This window comes from Panthera pardus, unplaced genomic scaffold (assembly GCF_024362965.1).
Source record: "Panthera pardus isolate Hobbes unplaced genomic scaffold, ASM2436296v1 HiC_scaffold_6, whole genome shotgun sequence".
NCBI lineage: Eukaryota > Metazoa > Chordata > Mammalia > Carnivora > Felidae > Panthera > Panthera pardus.
In genome coordinates, this window is record NW_026526991.1 from 47,490,874 (window position 1) to 47,512,857 (window position 21,984).

General features: G+C 37.1%; 1 protein-coding gene across 3 annotated transcripts in view; it reads right to left on the reverse strand.

The window, feature by feature from the left end:
• The window catches only part of FRS2 (fibroblast growth factor receptor substrate 2), a 110,934-nt gene that overhangs the window by 55,924 nt on the left and 33,026 nt on the right, over positions 1-21,984 (reverse strand). For 2 of the 3 annotated variants that reach the window (XM_019455068.2, XM_019455067.2), the window contains exons 2-3: positions 4,532-4,627; positions 3,034-3,076 (exon numbers count right to left, since the gene is read on the reverse strand). The exons of the other annotated variant lie outside the window; for it this stretch is intronic. The gene's annotated coding sequence lies outside the window, so the exon portion shown is untranslated. The remainder of the gene's footprint in view (positions 1-3,033; positions 3,077-4,531; positions 4,628-21,984) is intronic. 3 annotated transcript variants of the gene reach the window in all.

A 21,984-nucleotide genomic window follows, 5' to 3' on the forward strand; every position in this document is an offset into this window, starting at 1 on the left:
CCCTCTGCCTCTTCACTGCTCTCTCTCTCAAAATAAATAAATAAAAACTTAACAACAACAACAAAAAAAGAGTTACTGGTTTTCCCACCAGAACTTGTATAAATACTTAAGTGTTGACATATAAATAACTACTTCTTTCAAAAAGCCTCAACATTGACTTCACTTTTAGCAAACATGAATTCCTTTACCCTTTTCCATTTCATGACTGAATTAGTAGCACATTTTCTCCTAGCCCCCAGAACTAAGTGCCCCTAAGATCCTCCTCCCACACAAACTTCTCCCCACAAGGTACCTTTAGCTTCTTCTCTGTGATGGAAGCCATTCCCTGATCTGATCACAGCTGTCATTGCCCTTCTTCTAAAGTCAGGGATCACCCCATCCTCTCATAGGAGTGTTCCTCTCTCTTTCCTCTTCATTACTGCAAGGCATACCATCACCTTGGACTTGGAGCTTCTCAAGTTCCCACTCTGACAGTTTATAGTTAGGGGATCCAACAGAAGTTGCTTCTGCTAATAATATGCTACTCTAGATGAAACTGTGTTTCTGCATCCCAAATTTAGAAAGCTGCATTTGTACTGTTTTTTTCTGTGTTAGATTCAGTGATGTGGATTCAGAAAACATGGTTATGCTTCAAAGAAATTAAAAACAAAGTAAGATGAATGTTCAAATATAATATGTAGAAATTGATAGGTAATCAGTAATAAGGAGGTTCCAAAATATTACTGGTATCTTTCAACTATTAAGCTTTTGTGGGCTAACACTGAGACCTGAGCATTTTAACACAATGTTTCTAGAAGAAAAATAGATGTTTTTGTTAGGTCCCACAATTTTTTCCTTTCACTGTTCTAACAGATTCTCAGCCTCTGAAACAGATGTTTATATCTCCTCTAATCTTCCATCGCATCTAATTCACATTCTTTAAATTCAATTCTAATATTTAAAAAGTGAACACAAATTGGCCTTTTCTTAATGCTCATTGTAACGTTCCTTATACATTTAAGGAATTTTACATGTAACAGTTTCATTTTAATAAACAACCTAAAATACAACGTACCAGTTGGACAAAACAAATTAGACAAACATTCAACAACATGGCCAGATCTCAGAAAAACAGAAGAGTGAGGTGGGCGAAGGGGACTACGAGAATTGGACTAAGACCTACCGTATAATTAAAATACACAAAATAATAAAATATTTCCTAAGACATAAAAGGATAGATATGAAACATGTTAAAAAGTCACTTATATGAGGACTGGTAAAAGGTGAAAGAGTTGTATGATCTAAAGAGACACCTGAGTATGTATGGGAACTAGTTACAAAGGAAAACAGAAAAATAGTCCTTTAATGAACCAATGAGGATGGGTATGACACAAACTGAGGAATATCATCAACTCAATACTTCAAACATAGCTATCTCTTTCATAATAAACCAGTTGCTCAAAAATTTAAACAATTTTTTAAACTGTGCTAAAGTATATGTAACATGAAATTTATCATTTCAACCATTCGTTAGTGCACAATTAACAACAGTTTTTCTAAAGTTGTCATTGTCCTTTTAACCTTTGTGTAGGAAGATGATACCACATAAATATGAATAATCATGTTTTGATTATTTTCTACTCTAAAATAAAGTTACAAGAGCATCTGGGCATTTATAAAAATAAACATTTATGGAGCACTTACAGGGGAGCCCTATGGGTACCAGATACTATGATCCATCACTGTCATACACTGTATTATGTGTCATACAATGTATTACACATCATACATTGTATTAATGTCGAAGATTCAAATTTCATTTTCCAAAAGAAGAGGGACAAAGATGTAACAGATCAAGTTCACTAAGATTAAATCTTGGGAAATTTCTGTTTTCGCTTTAAGCATGATGGTCCAGGAAAAAGGGGATCTGGATTTCTCCTGCAGTACTGTCTTTGAGTAGTGCCCTAAAGGATCAGATAGTGCTACACACAGGTTCCAGGACTCCCTGAAGCCTCTAGAAGTAGAAGAAAAACACAGGGGAAAAGCTACACAAGAAACTTGTACGTGAAAACTATTGATGCATTGCTCCCCGTCCCTCCTCTTCAGCCAGTGGGTCCCTTTATTTTAACCCTCTGTTTTCAGTTCTCAGGATAAAAACGGACCTAATTAAATCTGTGGGAAAGATGTGTTTGAGGGTGCATGTTCCCCTCAGCACACATTACATTGAAAAAGGAGAATGAGAGTTATTGATCTGAATAATTCACTTTATAAGCATTTTCCAGTTGTCAGATTAATCTGCAGTGATCACTACTACCTATACCAAAGAGTTCCTGAGAAAATTTAAACGATGTAATCTCTTAAGGCCAAGCAACTGATTTTAAGTTCTTGGCATACCAAGAGGAGCACACCAATATATACTCAGTTGAACATTTCATCCTTCAGCAGTCCAAAGAGTATAATAATCTAAATGATGACTGAAAATCCATTGTAAAGATGATCATTTAGGATTTTTTTTTTAATACTAGATGCTACTCAATCTTTTCATATCTACCCAGTAGAAAGCACTCCATTTTTTAAACCAAATACAGGAGTTATATAATTTCCATAGGTGAAAACATAGCTAAATAATCTCCTTTAACTTAGCCCCTAATAGAGCTTCTATGAATCCTCTACTGCCCTGAGTCATTTAGGTAAAAGGTAAATGGGCCCCAATGGAAAAAGAGAACTTTCTTCCTAAAATGGACAAACCCACTCCTAACAACGCTAGGAATGAGTTCCTTAATAATGCTAGGAAGATGCCATGAAAAGCAGTATTTGAGTGTCAAAAGGTGATGACTTTTATCACGTCCTTTTAATCTTAACTTCAAATAAGATGAAATGCATCTTGTTTGAAAATTCTGAGGTAGTAAAGAAGGAGCTAACAAATTTGTGATAATCTTGGAATAATCAAGAAAAGATATGAAATAAATATAGGGAAAAGGATTAAAAAAATCAAAAGCAATTAAGCCTGTATTTGACCATATTTGTTTTATTACTATATTAATAATTTCTTACCTTGTGGAATTCTCTTCTGAGAGAAACAGATACAATTCTGTTCCTAAAAAAATTTCAGGTAGAAAAGTTGAAATGTTAGTTTCAAAAAAGGAAGTCCCTTAAAAATGAAAAGATAACAAAATGCTAATACAGTACATTCAGAATATTATGACACTTGATATTACCAAAGCTTAAGAGATAATAAGTCTCTAATAATAAAAGTACTTTAATATTTTATTAAAATATCTATAAAATTTATAATGTTTATTATTTTTTATTATTACAAAAACACTATTCCACTGATTACCAAATTATTTCTTCTGGGTACACAATGATATCTTGGCACATTTTCATATTCTAAAATACCAGTACTCAACTGGGTTTTACTCTCACCAAGATTTGATACCTGAAGGGTAGTTTTTAAGTATAATCCATAGGTCACAAAATTCACCTCTTTAAAGTGTAAAATTCAGTGGTTTTTATACTATATTCAGAAAGTTGTGTAACCATCACCACCATATTATAGCAGAACATTTTCATTACCCCAATAAGAAACTCTGTCCTGAAGAATACATTATTTATTTATTTATTTAAATTTACATCCAAGTTAGTTACATGTAGTACAGCAATGATTTCAGGAGTAGATTCCTTAAGCCCCGTACCCATTTAGCCCATCCCCCCTCCCACAACCCCTCCAGTAACCCTCAGTTTGTTCTCCATATCTAAGAGTCTCTTATGTTTTGTCCCCCTCCCTGGTTTTATATTCTTTTTGCTTCCCTTCCTTTATGTTCATCTGTTTTGTATCTTCAAGTCCTCATATGAGTGAAGTCATATGATATTTGTCTTTCTCTGACTCACTAATTTCACTTAGCATGATACCCTCTAGTTCCATCCACATAGTTGCAAATGGCAAGAGTTCATTCTTTTTGATTGCTGAGTAATACTCCACTGTGTGTGTGTGTGTGTGTGTGTGTGTGTGTGTGTGTGTGTATACACACCACATTGAAGAGTACTTTTTTAATATATGAAATTTATTGTCAAATTGGTTTCCATACAACACCCAGTGCTCATCCCAAAAGATGCCCTCTTCAATGCCCATCACCTACTCTTCCACAAATTTAATTTTAAAATATAAAAGAAGCACACTCTTCATAACACTATGAGCAAAATGTTTGTTTGTTTTTTTTTTTTTTAAATGTATAGAACAAAGACTGGTAAGGAAAACAAATATCCAAGAATTTTAGGAGTAGCTATATTTGGATAGTGGTATTATAGTGACTCTTTGTCACATGTCTCCTCTAACACTATGATTTTATAATATTACTTCTATGGTTCTTAAAAAGGTACAGCACAGACATACATTTTCTAGAGTCATACACTACAATTTGTACTACAATCCAAAGTAAAAACAGAAATACAAGTTAACACTTAAGAAAATGTCCACTATACTTTTTATTAAATGTTTTTCAAAGGAGATAAAATAAGTATAAATTTAAAAAGAAAATTTCGCCACACTTACTAATCTGGTTGAAAAGCCACAGCTGCATCTTACTTTATGACAAACTGACTGTTTCATCACTTTTGCATCTGGGCATCTACTTCTTAATGGTCATTTCTGAAATAAAGATGTAGTCATTAAGAACACATTATAACAAAAACACAAAATCTTTAAGGACAATTTTCTAAATTTTAGAGTCTACAAGAGAGGGAACTATCAAAACAATTCTTGAGCAACCTTCTAATAAAAAACATTAACAGGGCTGACGATGAGGTGAGAAGGATGGAATATAGGCTATCGTTCCACAGGACCAGAATTACACATTTCTGTTACACAGACTAAGTATAAAGATCTATAATTCTTCAGTCCTCAATGCCTTCCACTCACCAGCAGGGTCTTGCAACTCCCTAAGAATGCCATTTACAGACTAGAAAAGGGAAAAAGGAAGATGAAGAGGAACTCTAAAACCCCACATTTGAAAACAATAAATGAATTATACAGGTTTGTCTATTTCCCCTTGCATCTTTTTTTTTGAATGTTTATTTATTTATTTTGAGAGAGAGAGAGAGAGAGAGAGAGAGAGAGAGAAAGCAGGAGCAGGAAAGGGGAAGCGAGAATAAGAGAAAGAATCCTAAGCAGTCTCCATCCCACACTGTCAGTGCAGAGCCTGATACAGGGCTCGATTTCGTGAAACATTAGATCATGACCTGAGCCGAAATCAGAAGTGGGACACTCAATGGACTGAGCCACCCAGGCATCCCAATTTCCCCCTCAGATCCATAGAAAGTAAGATCCAGAGAGAATTTTTACTGGTTTTATTTACAGATATCTTTTAAGCACTTAAGGCAATGGTTGCCATGCAGTAAGTGCTCAGTAAATATTTACTCAAAGAATGAATAAACTGACAAGTGATTTAACTTTAATTGATGAAATATTTAATCTGGTAGTATTTCAAAACGGCAAAGTCTCAAAATGCCATTCCCTCCACATATACACCATTGATATCAATGCCAACTACATCATCATTATTGTTTCTTCCCCCAGTAAACAAAGCCCATAATTAAAAGATAAGACATGAGGGGTGCCTGGGTAGCTTACTCAGTTAAGCGTCTGACTTTGGCTCAGGTCATGATCTCACAGTGTGTGAGTTCAAGCCCCGCACTGGGCTCTGCAATGAGAGCACGGAGCCTGCTTCAGATCCCTCTGTCTCTCCCCCTCTCTCTGCCCCTCCCCCGCTCTCTCAAAAATAAACAATCAATCAATCAATCGATGCTACCAGCCTTTGAGGAATTTGTAATTTTGTTTTTGGAATCTTTGGGGAAAACTCTTAAAAGGGAACTGCTAGACAAATGATTGCTAAATGTTGCAGGTGGGGTATTCTTTTTTTTAAAACTTGTATGCTCTTGGGGCACCTTGATAGCTCAGTTGGTTAAGCATCCAACTTCGGCTCAGGTCATGATCTCACGGTTTGTGGGTTTGAGCCCCGCATCGGGCTCTGCGCTGACAGCTCAGAGCCTGGAGCCTGCTTTGGATTCTGTGTCTCCCTCTTTCTCTGCCCCACCCCTGCTCCTGCACATGCACGCTCTCTCTCTCTCTCTCTCTCAAAAATAAATAAACGTTAAAAAATTTTAATTAAAAAAAATGAACAACAGCTGCTAAAACCATTAGGTAAAAGATTGATGGGAAACCTCATAATGGCTAAATCCGGTCGACAAAACTTGAACCCAGTGATTAATCTTAACATCATTAAAAATGGGTCAATCAAACATTATGTGCAGAAATACTCATCACTATCCATTACGTATTCATCCCAGGAGCTCCAGTTTCAAAAGACATCCATAATGTTACTACTTTCAACACTTCCAATCTGACCACCATGGTCCATGCCACCTTAGTTCTCATCTGCATTACTCTAATAGTTCCCTATTCGATCTCCCAGTCTCCCCCTCTGCTCATCTCAACAAGTCAATCAGATTAGTCATTTTCAAAAGAAAGTCAGATCATATCATTCTGCTCAAAGCCTCTAATTGAGTCCATCTTACTAGCCTAAAAGCCAAAACCCTACAACAGCCATAAGGACCATGATTTGAAATATCCCTTCCACATCTCTCTAACCTCGTCTCCTACTACTCTCCCCCTTGTTCACTCCATTCTCACCACATTGGCCTCTTTCCTTTCCTTAAACGCTTCAAGCACATTCTCACTTCAAGGCCTCAGGACTTGCATTTCCCTCTGCCCAGAAAAGCAGATACGGGTCTTATACCTCCTCTACTTCCTCTAGGACTTGGTTTTTACAAGTTATCAAGTTATCTCATCAAAGAGACAGGTCCTAGTACCCTAGGCAAGCCAAAATATCTGTCTCTGATTTTCTTATCTGGCAGAGAATATGCAAGGAGAAATATTCTGGAGATAATAATCATCTGAAACATGAACATCACCAATTACCATATCTTTTGTGTCTAAACATCTGTAAGACTATATTGCCCCTTTTATTTTTTAAATTTTTTTAAATATTTATTTTTGAAAGAGAGAGACAGAACATAAGCAGGGGGGAGAGAGAGAGACAGAGAGAGAGACAGAGAGAGAGAGAGAGAGAGAGAGAGAGAGACAGAGAGAGAGAGAGAATCCAAAAGCAGGCTCCAGGCTCTGAGCTGTCAGCACAGAGCCTGATGTGGGGCTCGAACCCATGAACCATGGGATCATGACCTGAGTGAAAGTTGGACACAACTGACTGAGCCACCCAGGTGCTCCTATACTGTCCCTTTTAAAAGATTCTTATGGTCCCAATTTCAAAGAATTAATAAAGATATAACCACCATAGTGCGTTTTTTTCTTTTTTTGGTTTTGTTTTTAATAAAATCATCTGTGCCATAACTCTAGGAAGGAGTAGTAAATGATGTGAATTAAATGACTCTCATTAAAAAACAACTAGCAAAATAAATGGCCCTTTCCCCCCACTCCTTTAGGGACTTCTGTTTGGGATTACATTATAAAGTTCCAAGTAATTTCAAAAGTTTAAACTACTTTCGAATTTGTTATCTTTAGGCACCATGACCACCAGAAAGAATCAAAAGAACTAACTCTAACATGACCAGACTAGCTATGACATGGTAGGGATGTTTGAACTTAATTATTTTTCTTTAAATAAACAAACTCCCCCTGGGCTAAAGCCTACTCTGCCTTTTAAACATCCTGTGGCTGGCAAGCTTCAGAATCTTAAGAGATATAGCCAGGGGACAGAGAAAACAGCAAGTATGACTCAGTGATCACATTTAATAGTCTCTGAAGACCAAAACAAAGATACCAGTTCTGGCAAGAGTTCTCTAGAATTGCCCAAAAACTGACTTATCCACATACCTTTCATCTGAACAATCCTTTTTCACTTAGTTTAATGTTCACAAAGCATTTGTTATGTGCCTATCAAACCTTAGGTACAAAAATAAACCAAGAGTACAAGAAAAAAATCTGCAAGGGTTCTAAGAGTTGGATGATGAAATTTAATGTTAAAATCTGCTTTGTTTAGGGAGGGAGGTAAAGAGAAGTCTGAGTATTTTTGTGCCGAAATACCCCCACTCATTTAGAAATCAGACTTTAGCAAGTTCAACCACTTGAAAGAAGGCTAGTGATATTAAAGTAACCTTTCTTGAGCAACTTCTGTGCCAGATATTTACATTAGCTCACTTAATTCTCAGAACTTCTCTATGGGAAAGGTATTAACAAAGTACTCAGAGTAGTTAAACAACTTGTCCAAACCAGAAACAGGTCCAGGATGCAAGATCTTTCTTTCCACTATTATAATCTGCAGTAAAATAGAATAAAAGTATTAGTCACAAATACCACATCTGTCCTATAAGAATGACATGTAAATAAATCCAGGCTGCTCATTTAAGAAATGTGTTCCATTCTCCCAAAGTTGCTTTACGTAAGAGGACAAAAGGGGAAAGTTCACTGTTATATATTAATAAGAAACCTCTGGCATTAAGAGACGAATCAGAAAAATATGCTACATTTAGATCTGAGGGAACTGAGTAAAAGTAAATTAGTCATACTACAGTCACTAATTAGTATTCATTCACAGTCACCTCTAAGTCACTGATGGCTGTTCCATACACTCTGAGAAGTCAAGGAAGAAACATTAAGATTTATTGAGTACATAAGTGTTTTTCCACACAGTTTCTGTACTTTTGGGATGTTTGAAACATTTCTCTCGCACGATATAGGTATATGGATACATACAAATATATACATTAAAGTATCCCATTAATTTCTTAAAATTTGCAACAAAATTATTAGTTATGATTTCTAATTTTCCTTTTCTAGAAAATTCTCTCATGTGGAACACCTTAGTTCCTGACTCCATGGGATGACCATTATTGGCCTCAGTTCTTTATACTGAACAGAATCTGATTTTTAATGAGTCTTCTATCAGAAAATTATTTCTCTCAGAAATGTTAACTTATTATTAGGTGTACCCACTGCCTAGGACACAGTAAAAGTAACATACCTATTGTAAAATAAAAAGGCCAACTACTTATCAGGACACATCACCCAAGAAAGGTAGCCTTGCTTCACTAATGTCCTCAGTTATTTGGAGAAAGTGAAAATTCCTTGGAACAAATTATCCCCATTGACTAAAAACATGCCATTTAAACACTGTACTCCTTTACAGAGAAGAGACTCAACAGATTGATGATCTAAAGTTTCCAAAGGCCTAAATACATATGCTAGTCTTCTAAATACTTAACTGTGACTTGGGAATTTTTGGCATAAATTAACACTTAAAAATGATCTCTCTCACAATTTTAATTCATTGCACTGATAGTTAGGAACAATGAAGGGAAAGGAAGAAAAGGCAAGGATACACTCTCCCCCAGGGCACTGATAACAACCTTATTTTAAAAAAAAAAAGAAAAAAAAACCCTTAGGATTTTAGTGTTTCAGAACAACAAAATACTTTGTGTGCAGACCTGTCATTAAGACTATAAAGAGGGGCGCCTGGGTGGCTCAGTCGGTTGAATGTCCGACTTCAGCTCAGGTCACGATCTCGCGGTCCGTGAGTTCGAGCCCCGCGTCGGGCTCTGGGTTGATGGCTCAGAGCCTGGAGCCTGCTTCCGATTCTGTGTCTCCCTCTCTCTGCCCCTCCCCCGTTCATGCTCTGTCTCTCTCTGTCTCAAAAATAAATAAAACGTTAAAAAAAAATTTTTTTTTTTAAAAAGACTATAAAGAGAGGGGTGCCTGGGCGGCTAAGTCAGTTGAACGTCAGACTTCGGCTCAGGTCATGACCTCAGGTTTATGAGTCTGAGCCCCACATCAGGCTCGCTGCTGTCAGCATGGAGCCCACTTCAGATCCTCTGTGTCCTTCTCTCTCTGCCTCTCCACTGCTCACTCACTCTCTCTCATCAAGTAAACATTAAAAAAAAAAAAAAGACTATAAATAAAGATAATGGGTTTTGAGGTCAATGTTGGGGGTATCACCTACAGCATTTGCTATTTTGTTTTATATTTTAAGAAAATGGAAGTGCATCATGTACAGAGTATTATTTCTAAAAACTTTATCATAAATACAATGTCTCCTTACAGTTAATGTCTGCCTCTTTCTCTGTCCTTTCCCCTGGCACTCACACACACAGCATGAATTACTGTTATTTTTTAAAACTTTCGTTTTGTATACAAACATGCTACACACATGCTGTCCATGATATAAAATGTATTTCTTAGTAAGAAACAATATGATATCTTAACATGAGATTCTATGTAGAACATCAAGGTAAATATTTTCAGAGTTAATTTTCTTCTGTGTCTTCAAAATTATACATAACAAGGAGATTTACATAACAAGGAGATTTATACAAATCTATCATTGAGTATGTGGCTTTATTGTTTTTTGGGAATTTTATTTTATTTTTTATTTATTTATATATTTATTTTACATTTATTCATTTTTGAGAGACAGAGCAAAAGTGGGGGAGGGGCAGAGAGAGAGGGAGACACAGAATCCAAAGCAGGCTCCAGGCTCTGAGCTGTCAGCACAGAGCCCGATGTGGGCCTTGAACTCACAAATTGCGAGATCACGACCTGAGCTGAAGTCGGATGCCCAACCGACTGAGGCACCCAGGTGTCCCATTTTGGGGGAATTTTAATACTATGCACAATAAAATATTCACTATGTCTTGGTATTAAAGCAGGTTTACCTTCGGTACTATTTATTCCAGAGAGTTAAGTTACTTGAATACTGAAAGACCTCAGTATTTGGTATCCTCTTCTTGAAGATGCTGTCCTCATATGTATGTGTCCAGGAACTGTCACCCAACTCCACTAACTTCCTCAAAAGTGGAAACACTTTTTATAATACTCACTTCAGCCCTTTTCTTTTCTAGGTGATAATCCGTAATTTCAAAAATAGAAGTCAACCAAGAAGAGTTACAATTTTTTTTCTAAATTCCTACTTATCTGTTAGGAGAAAAATACCATCTCCTTTCTTCAGTAGTTCTGGTGGGCTCTAAATATTTTTCAGTAATGTATTGGAGACATTTTTTCCCACAACCAAACTCTAAGATAATTTCTCATGATGGGTATTGTACAAGGGACAAAAGAAAGAAGGAATGTCTTCAACTACTTTCCAGCAAACTGAAAAAGAGAATTCATGTCCCATGAAAAGACTTCAATAAATCCATATCCCGAAGCACTCAATACAACTATACCTGTTTTCTTTGAACTACAGCTATTTAATACCATTTCTCCTAAAAATCCACAAAACTTTTAGTTACAGCCATCAGAAAATTCAAAGGAATTCAGTGGCCCTCCATAACTTCTGCCTCCTTCATGATACATAAAGAACTTGCTTAATATTCTATATTTAAATGGCATGTAGGGGAGAAGATGCTAGGAAGGAGGGTGAGAAAGACAAGCCTCATAAATTGGCCATATTAGAAATAACAGAACAGATTTTGAAAGTAGGGGGAAAAAAACTGTGAAATCATTTTGTATTTTACAGGTGAAGAAACTGAAGCAGCTTATGAATAAAGAAATAACTGAAGTTCATATTATAAATGGTATTTTCCCCCAAAGCTACCCATTCCAACAAATCTACAATAGGAATTTTTTTTAATGTTTTTATTTATTTTTGAAGGATAGAAAAAGAGAGAGCATGAGCAGGGGAGGAGCAGAGAGAGAGAGAGAGAGAGAGACACAGAATTCGAAGCAGTTTCCAGGCTCTAAGCTGCAGCACAGAGCCCGATGTGGGGCTCGAACTCACGAACTGTGAGATCATGACCTGAGCCGAAGTGGATGCTTAATTAACCAACTGAGCCACCCAGGCACCCCTACAATAGGTATTTAAGGTTAATGCATACATAGCATAATCACAATAGACTGCCATGCTGAAGAGTTCAAAAGAATGCATGAATTCTGAGTGTAGTACATTAAGTTAAGGGAAATTAGAAATGGCCTACATGTCCTTTAGGAAAGACAGAATTGTAGTAAGTAACCTGTTTCCTTGGTGCAGCTCTTTAATACAGTCTGGGCTTCATGGATCGCTCTTCTGGCCCAGGATGATGTTTCTTAAAAGACGACTAATTAAACTCACCATTAGCTAATGTCCATAAAGATAAGAAACTGCCTGTATGCCAACATCACATTTTCAACCGGTATCTTAATAAAAGGACTACTGCCCATTTGAGGGTTGCTGGTCCACTAAAAATATTAATAAAAGAGGCATAAATCTCAAAGTAAAGTAGCAGAATAGCAGAATAAACATCAACTGCATTTATACAAAAATCCTTTGTATACAGCCAGCATTGGACCAAAACAAGAAATTCATAGAGAAATAAGAGTTCTCAAATTAAAATTTATATCCTAGGAAAGATCAGATGGAGGTAAGGACAAAAAACATAGTATATTCAATATTAAAAACATAATACACAAAGAGGACAAAAATCACTTTTAATTTCATGGACACTGAACTTACATCATGTATTTCTCTAGCACCTCACCCACATTTAGACTGCCTACAAGAGTATGTGTGTCGAAGGGCACTTGATCTACTCACTTTCACAAAAATTATAGCTGCCCATTTAGTCCCAAAGGCACAAGTGAATAAAATAACATTATTATAAAGTTCTATTTTGGTAGCACAGAAAAATCTGCAGGACAGACAGACTTGTACTAAAGGAATAATTAACAAGAGTTGTGGTTTATGAAGAAATACTCTAGCTTCGCTGACATCATAGTAACTATGGGAGTTTCTCTTTATGATTCTTCCCCCCAAACCAAGTTGGATACATCCCAAGTTAAATAACAGCTCCTGTTTATTACTCCTAGATATCACATATTTTTTTTAGCTCTAAAATAGAAGTACATAAGTCAATTGGTACACAGGCTGGTACACAGGCTGAAAACTTACTGTTTAGAGAGTGCACGGATTCCAACTTAAAAAAAAAAAAAAAAGGCCTCAATGATTTTCCTAAAACAGAGGAGGGAGTTCCACTGTTTTTCAAGTTACCATTACAAATAACCATGGACACAAAGAATGCTGCTTACAGGATAACATATGTGTCCCCTCCCCTTCCTTCCATATGTATTTGTCTCTCCCTGGTGTGTGTGTGTGTGTGTGTGTGTGTGTGTCAGAGAGAGAGAGAGAGGGAGAAGGAGAGAGGGAGAAGGAGAGAGGGAGAAGGAGAGAGGGAGAGAGGGAGAGAGGGAGAGAGAGAGAGAGAGAGAGAGAGAGAGATTTCTCCCTTCCTGCCTCAGTCTTGGTCACTCTTTGTCTCCTCTCCTTCTTGTCCATCTGTCTCCCTCACACTCAGTAATTAGCTTCCAAGCACTGATATTCAGAAATAAAGCACTTTATCAGAGTGTGTAGGCTGTGGCAAAATCACAAAATGAGAAATTACAATTCACAACATGAGAAAAAGAAAATATTCAGTCAGTTGACAATAGATAATTAAAGCCACAAATTTTCAACTTCCTTTAAAATGCCTAAGTACATATATATATATACCATACATAGATTTTAATAAACTGAGTAGAGTCAATCTAGCAGATTTATTCACAGGATTTTGAGCTAAATACATCGGGGAGAAATTTTCTAAAAAGAGTCCATTTAATGAAGAGGATGAGCACAGGCTTTGCGATCATGGCTCTGAGTTGGGGTCTCAGCTCTGAGCTGACTTAACCGTATGATCTCTCTTGGCCTACTTCACATGTAACGTTGTGAGGACGATCTGCGTAGTGCTTGTAAGGCACTTAGCATGGGGGCTGCCACACAGCAAGGGCTCAACACATGTTACATATAAAACATCAGACGCAGTGGATGTTTATCATTCTTTTTGTCTGCCTAGCATCTGAACTGTCCCTTAAGTTTGGGAACTTTCCCACCTTATGATCTCAGAAGGTCAAATAGTTTTCCTCATCTTAAATTTGAGACTCCCTCCCCCCCCCCCATTTGTGATTTCAAAAGGTTAAACATTTTCCCACATGTCCTATACATATAGGACATTAGCTCTGCCAAACACACATGCCCAGCCCAGACTATGAATAGGCAACTAGCGAGCAGGAGAAAGAGAGACCAGAATGAACTCTCTCTCACATTAACAGTGGAGTAACTGCAGCAAGGTCAAGTCCAGGGCAGAGGTGGCAGCACTTAAAGTCATCCAGAGCTAGCCGCGCCACTGGGGCAGGCTGTGGCGTCTGTCAGTCTGTCTCTAGATGCTACCAGCATCCTCATGGGAATCATTGTGCAATGTGATTTTGGGCATTGTTTCTGGCTGCTTAGCCCTGAATACTGGTTCTCTAACCCTGGAGCAACAGTTTGATGAGCCCCTGAGCTCCACTCAGTATCCTTTTAAAATACCCGATATGTTTGAACTGGTTTTTACTGCCACCAAGAATTCCTACTGACAAATCAGGTAAGGGTAACATCCATTTTCACTTGCCCCACCTCCACATGAGAAAAAAGACTACTTTAAACCTCACCAGAGACACAAAAGTAGTGTTCACTTTCAACCAATTGATTTACCCTGTGAGGTCTTAGAAATCTTATTTTTATAAAATTTTTTTTCCCTTTTTTTAATTGAGAGAGAGAGAGAGATGTGCACATGCACAGGGAAGGGGCAGAGGGAAGGAGAGAGAATCTTAAGCAGGCTCAAGATTGTGGAGCCCAATGTGGGACTTGATCTCACAGTTGTGAGATCAAGTCCTGAGCCAAAATCAAGAGTCATATGCTTAACGAACGAGCCACCCAGGCACCTCAATTACTTTTATAAATTTTAGATAACCATTTTCCTAATGTAGAAAATGAGAAATACCTAATCAGCTTTAGATTTATATCAAAGGAATAGTCAATAATAAGTAATGACACAAGAAAATGCCTACATGCAAAGAGTAACTATCATTGAGATAACAAATTATTCTAACATGCCTAAAACCATCCTGTATCTACTCTCAACAGCTTTCTTCCCAGTAGGAGCTACTACTCACTTGAGGCTCTACAACCAAGGCACTCCCTCTGTTTCTAAGGGTCATTTTAAAGTCAAAATCTTAAAAATTATTATCTAAAGCCTTAAATATTCCTCTCTTTTGTGTGAACAAATAACTCGGTAAAATATCTGCATTTAACAAAATTATTTGATTCTCTGTTAAAACAGCGCAGCACAAGTAGGTACCTGAATCCCACAGGCTGATTTTTCAATATGTAAAACACACTCTTCTTCTTCCGCTAGATTTCTCTGCAGGGCTATTTTACAGTTCAATAATGCTTTTTCCACTGTTTAAAATGTTAAAGCTCAAATATGTTAATTTTATGACTAGCAGATATAAATGTGATACAAGGTTTGTGAGGAGGGTAAAACCAGGGGACTAAATGTGTTTTGTTTTGTTTTGAATCTCAGGAGCCAGTTACCATATAGAGTTGAAACTATGTTTTAATGACTATAAAAACAATCTAAACAATCAAACATAGCTTTAAAAAAAACCTGAAAGTCTTTTTGGATTAAAATTTAGAACAAATAAGCATCTGGAAATGCATGTTGGTATCTACTATATACCTAACATATTAAAAATTAGGAAGAAAAAAACCTGAATTTTGGCAGAGCTCTGTGGGGGAAGAATGAAGGCCATAGATTTTTAGCGTTCATGACAATCATGCCTTAGAGCTATGTTAAGGACAGAAGTAGTTGAGGCCATAAAAGTTAAACTACTTGCCAAAAAAACCTATCTTCTGATTTCTAGCTGAATGATGTCATTAAAATATCTTCAGCTTGTCCTTCAAATTGAGTCAAAATAAAGTTAGCTGAACACCATATGGTATTAATTCCTGGATTTAACAATAACAAAAAAATATTAAAGCCAAGGCAAGTGATTTCAAAATCTAACTGCTAATACTCTTTTTAATATAAATAAGAATTTAATTTATGATACTTTATAAATACCCTGGACTTATCAATGTAGAAAAGGTCATCAAAAAAGGCTTTTTATAGTGTCCATAACTTCATTTCTATAAAACTTCCACAATTTCTTATAAAGTGAAATCACTTTTGCCTATGTTTCATTAATCATTAATTAATCATTAATCATTGCTTATGATTCCATTAATCAACAGCTATAATTTATTATTTGTAGTTTACTGAAAATGAGTAGGCTCCACAGCTCAGTGGTTAGAGCCCTGGTCTTGTAGTTTACTGTATAACCTCATAACATAACTTATACCTAAACAACATAAATTTAAATGTATGCCATTTAACAACAACGACAAATTTTTTCTGGTTGTAATCCACCCATCCTAAAAGAAGACCATAATCCTTTACAGAAACGCTCCTTTGCATTTGGTTGCCTTATACTAAACATAGTAGGAGATCTCTATTTAGGGAGTAAGAAGAAAAAGTTCACACAGAACCTAACTCTTCTTGGGGCTTGGTCAATTAAGCATCCAACTCTTGATTTCAGCTCAGGTCATCCATGAGCTCACAGCTGATGAGATCAAGTCCTGCATCAGGCTCTGCACTGACAGCATGGAGCCTGCTTGGGAGTCTCTCTCTCCCTCTTTTCTCTCTCTCTCTGCCCCTCCCACATGTACATGCTCATGCATGGGTTCTCTCTCAAAACAAATAAACTTAAAAAAAAAAAGAAGAACCTCTTCTTTAAATGAGGCACATTCAAAAAATAAAATGAGGCACGTTCAAGTTAGCCTTTCAAGTTGGCCATATTTGTGTTTCATGAGAGGCCTAGAAGAAACAGGACTAAAGAGGGCCTAAGGCTATTTCTGGAATAGTACTCTATTATGAGTAATTTCTGTTATCAAACAACAACAATCAAAACATTTAATTTTTTCTTTTTTTTAATGTTTATTTATTATTCTGAGAGACAGAGTGCAAGTCGGGGAGGGGCAGAGAGAGGGAGACACGGAATCTGAAGCAGGCTCCAGGCTCCGAGCACCGTCAGCACAGAGCCTGATGCAGGGCTTGACCTACGAACTGCAAGATCATGACCTGAGCTGAAGTCAGAAGCTCAACTGACTGATCCCACTCAGGCACCTCATCAATCAAAACATTTTAAAAGGAGGCAGATGAGAGCTAACAAACTCCTATCAAAATAAGGTGCAAGAACAAAAAATACTTGAAACCCAAAAGAGAAAAGGGAAAGCGTCTGTGTATAAAAAAACAAAGAAGGGACACCTGAGTGGCTCAGTCAGCTGAGTGTCCAACTTTGGCTCAGGTCATCATCTCGCGGTTTGTGAGTTCCAGCGCCACATTGGGCTCTGCACTGACAGCTTAGAGCCTGGACCCTGCTTCGGATTGCATGTCTCCCTCTCTCTCTGCCCCTCCCCAACTTGTGCACACACACGCACGCACACACACACACACTCTCTCTCTCTCTCTCTCTCTCTCTCAAAAATAAATAAACTTTGGGGCACCTGGGTGGCTCAGTCAGTTGGGCATCTGACTCTGGCTCAGGTCATGATCTTGCGGTTCGTGAGTTCGAGCCCATCATCAGGCTCTGTGCTGACAGCTCAGAGCCTGGGGCCTGCCTTGGATTCTGTGTCTCCCTCTCTCTCTGCCCCTCCCCTGCTCATGCTCTCTCTTTCTAAAATAAATAAAACATTAAAAAAAAATTTTTTTAAATGAATAAACTTTCGAAAAAAAAAAAAAAGAAGGACACCTGGGTGGCTCAGTAGGTTAAGCATCTGACTCTTGGTTTCGGCTCAGATCATGATCTCACGGTTGGTGGGTCCAAGTCCCAAATCAGCTCTGGGCTGACGGTGCAGAGCCTGCTTGGAATTCTCTCTCTTCCTCTCTCTCCACCCCTCCCCCACTTGTGCTATCTCTTTCTCTCAAAAATAAATAAACTTAAAACACAAAATAAATTTAAAAAGAGAGAGACAAAGAAGGCTCACAGTAAATATGGCAAACTCAAGGCACATATACAGTACTGCTACTTTCCCTCCTTCAAAACTGGCTGATATCGGTAACAGGTGACAGCTCCATGGTGCTTGGCAAAGGTCTCAGAAACCTCTAGATGGCTATTCCAGAGCAATAGGAGTTGTCAGACCAAACCAAACCCTGCCAATCCTGGTTTAGATGGACTAGAGGAATATCACAGAGAAAAACCATTAAGGAGGGAATGAGAGTAAGGAAAAACAGTAAGAGCTGCAAGTATCTACTTAAGTGGGTTTTTTTGGTGTTTGTTTGTTTTTCAGGTTAGAGTGTTTCATTTAATCCTCACAACGAACTTTATGCTACTACTATTAAGACCATTTTACAGACAGGAAAAAAAGCCTGAAGTTTACAGAATTTTAAACAACTAACCTGCCAGAGTCTTACATGCAGAAAGTAGTGGAACTGGGCTCTAACACAGACCTGAGCACTTTACCATTCTGCTTAAGGGACTGTGGAATTCAACAACTGACCTAACCCTCTATCCATCCCCCCGCCACGTAAGTCAACCAGAAGAGATTTTTTTTAATACAATTTTAATTATTTAAGTAATATCGTGTTTCAAAATGAAAGCCTGAAAACATAATGGATGTACCATAATTCAGATCTTTTTTTATTGCTTTTATAATTACTATTTTTAATGAACACCCTATACATAAATTTCTGTGCACATTTTTATTCCATTTTTACGGTATTATAAATGGAATTCTGGGTCAAAGAGTGTGAGTACATTCTGCTAGGACATCTGATTTTAATATTACTGAAATGATGAAGGGATGATGGCTCCTTGAGAAAAACAATGATGCCTTCTTCGCCCTTGCATCCACAACACTTAGGTACACAAGCACATGTTTGCTAAATGCCAAATGAAGGAGGTTTCTCTTCCCTTAACACAGTGTCTCGGAAAGGAGATATGAGAAGACAACAATCATGTCAAATGTCAAAGTCATCACTGAGTTGCGTAAAACTCTTCTTAGGAAGAAAAGCGCATGAACATTGACACTGCTAATACATTTCTGTTGAAAAGAGTTTGGGTATCTTATAGTCAAAGAACACAGAATTTTAACACGTATGTAACACATGGAGGATGCTATTTCTCTGAGTTTAAATTATTATCTAAATGCCATAATCTACTGTTGTCCATGAAGATCATTTCAAAACATGTTCATATACAAAATTCAAAGAACTAAATATCTTAATAGTACTAAATTTGTCATTTTACTTTGATTTTCTATCAAAAAATCATCATCTATTATCATCAGTTTCTAAGGATATTATAGTAGGTAATCTCCCCACAAAGATGAAAGAGAGATTCACTACAATGTGCCAGGCACTGATCTAGCACTAAGTATTAACTTAATCCTCACAACATTACATGGTAGATATTATTATTATCTCTATAGGTTAAAAAACAAATGAAGCACAGAGAGGTTAGGAAACTTGCTTATTTATTTGAACCCAGGCATTCTCACCACACCTCTAATCACCACCCACAATGGACCTCCTGTAACGAGCAAAAAGCACTTAACAGTTACTGGCACAGCTTTCAGTGGACACTGGTGATAAAGGGCATGATGACAATATGCTTGCAGAAAACAGGAAGTTCAATCAATCCACATGGATTACTTTCTCATTTAGTAAATATTTATTACCTATTATGGACCAAAAACTGTGTCAGAATGTGGGAGTGCTCTCCAAACCTTGTGGAACACTAGGTCGAAAAAAGAAAGAAGGCAGATCATATAATGTAGATATCTAGTATAGACTGATCTAATGTAGCTAGAAAATAAAATTATTGACAGGTGTTATGGCACAGAAGGAGCAATTAATTCGGCCAAGGGCACTCAGAAAAGTTGCACAGAGGAGGAAATACCTCAACTCCACCTCGAATAACAGACTTTTGCAGAAATTTCTCGGTAACAGTCTACCTCCTCAAATCACTCCCCACAGAAGGGCCAGGTTCTCACCGCTATGAAAACTGTTGCACAGCACAGAATATATCTTAGCACAGTGGACCATCTTGCGTTTGCTAAGGAGAGGGGAGAGGATGATGGAATAGGTTTGAGGAATCAAATCCTAGCCAACACACTGGGAACCAGACATAAAGAAGGAGCACATCTATCAATCCTAATTTTATAGCCAATACAGCTATAAAACTGCCTTCATTTGTTTGGCACACCTGTATCTTACTTCCTCTTTTTTTTTTTTTTTTTAAACTAAACTTTAAAAATGAGAGGAATGTTAAGCAAGTTAAGTAGTTAAGCAAGACTGACCTTGACTCCTTCCTGAAACCTCACTTAAAAGGTCAGAAAAAGTATAAAACCCATTAAGAAAAACAGTGATGAAAGATACAACAACAAATGAGAGAAGTCAACAATATTCTGGAAGCTAGAAAAGGAGAAACGTGGTAACTAACCTAACAAGACCAAGAAACTTGAAGCCTAAACCCGAGAGGAAGAAGCCATCAAGAAGCAAGCTGATAAAGACAGAAAGTATAGAATGGTTGCTAGGGGCTGGGGTGGAAGAAGGCATGCTAGCTAAATTCAGGCACTGGAAGCATGATGAAGACAAAAATGCAGCATGAAAGCTAGAAACAAGAGATGACAGACTGGAAGTTCACTTCAGTGCCTTCCTCCCAAAAACCAATATTCTCCCCATGTCTGAAGAAGAAAGTCTAGAGATCCATCTCTGGGGAAGATGGTGCACAGACCCTGATCTTAAGAACACAAGCCACAACTGAGAGCAAGACAAAATTCCTTACTCAAAACAGGAAGAATTATGTGAAAGTCTGCATTCCATACAGGATATAGAAGGCAGTCTCCAAGAAGAAAACGGAACTAAGATTACCTGATGTATCCAGCCATGCTGAAAGCATCTTAGATCTGTCAGAGAATTTCAAGTGGAAAATAATAGGTACATAAAATTTTAAACTTGGATAATTACTTGAGAAAACAGTAAGTTGGACAATAAAGGAAATGCAATCATAGTGAATTTTGTAACGCAGCTGTGAAAAATATTTGCACAGTCATAATAATTAAAATACTAAATAAAGAAGTTACCCAAAAAAAGCTGATATCCTATAATAGGAACAGGACAGAAAACGAAGTTTACGTAAGTGTTTGCAGGTAGTAGATTAATTACAATGACTAATCCTCATTTTTCTCAGAAGGAAGTTAAAATGAACTACTACTAAAATGAAAAGCCAACACAAAGCAGAACCGACTTAAAAAAAATACAGGCAAATATCAGAACAAAAAGCTAAAAGAACTGAAACTATGTTCCTCTAAAGATTGGGAATTAGAGGTAAAAAGAGGACAGATGGGCAACTGCTGTTTGTTTATAAGCACTGAAATGTTATTCAACTTTTCCAACTACATATACAATTATCACTTTAATTAATTAATTAATTTTGAGAGAGAGAGAGAGAGAGAGAGAGAGAGAATCCCAAGCAGGTTCCGCACTGTCCACACAGAGCCCAACGTAGGACTCAATCTAACAAACCACAAGGTCATGACCTGAGCTGAAATCAAGTATCAGACTCAACCAACTGAACCATCCAGGAGCCCCAATTATCACCTTAATTTTTAAATAAAAATTTAAAGAGGTAAAGCAGATTTTGTCATGTTAAAAAGACCTAAAATGAATATACATCATTTTTTCAAACTATGTATTATGTTGACTTCTGTTAATTCTTAGAATTTTCAGGAGTACTGAGGTCCACAGTACTAAGTGTCTTTCTTATAACACAATTCATGAACTGATACAGTATGCAGTTCACCAGAGAAATACTTTGGGCATGTAGCAATTCTAAAGCCTAACTGTTTAAAACTACTCCATAAACATAGTGTTTTATTTATTCCATTCCCCCTAAGAACATACATTTGGATATATTTATACAAAAGCTTATATTATTTGTAACTCTTGGGTCAAATCCAAATTTTGACATTTTCAATGGCTAGCATTTGTAAGCACCAGTAATGATAGTGTTGAATTTACATTTAAGTCTGAATGCCAAACAATACAAACGGACAAACTGAAAGGCTACCC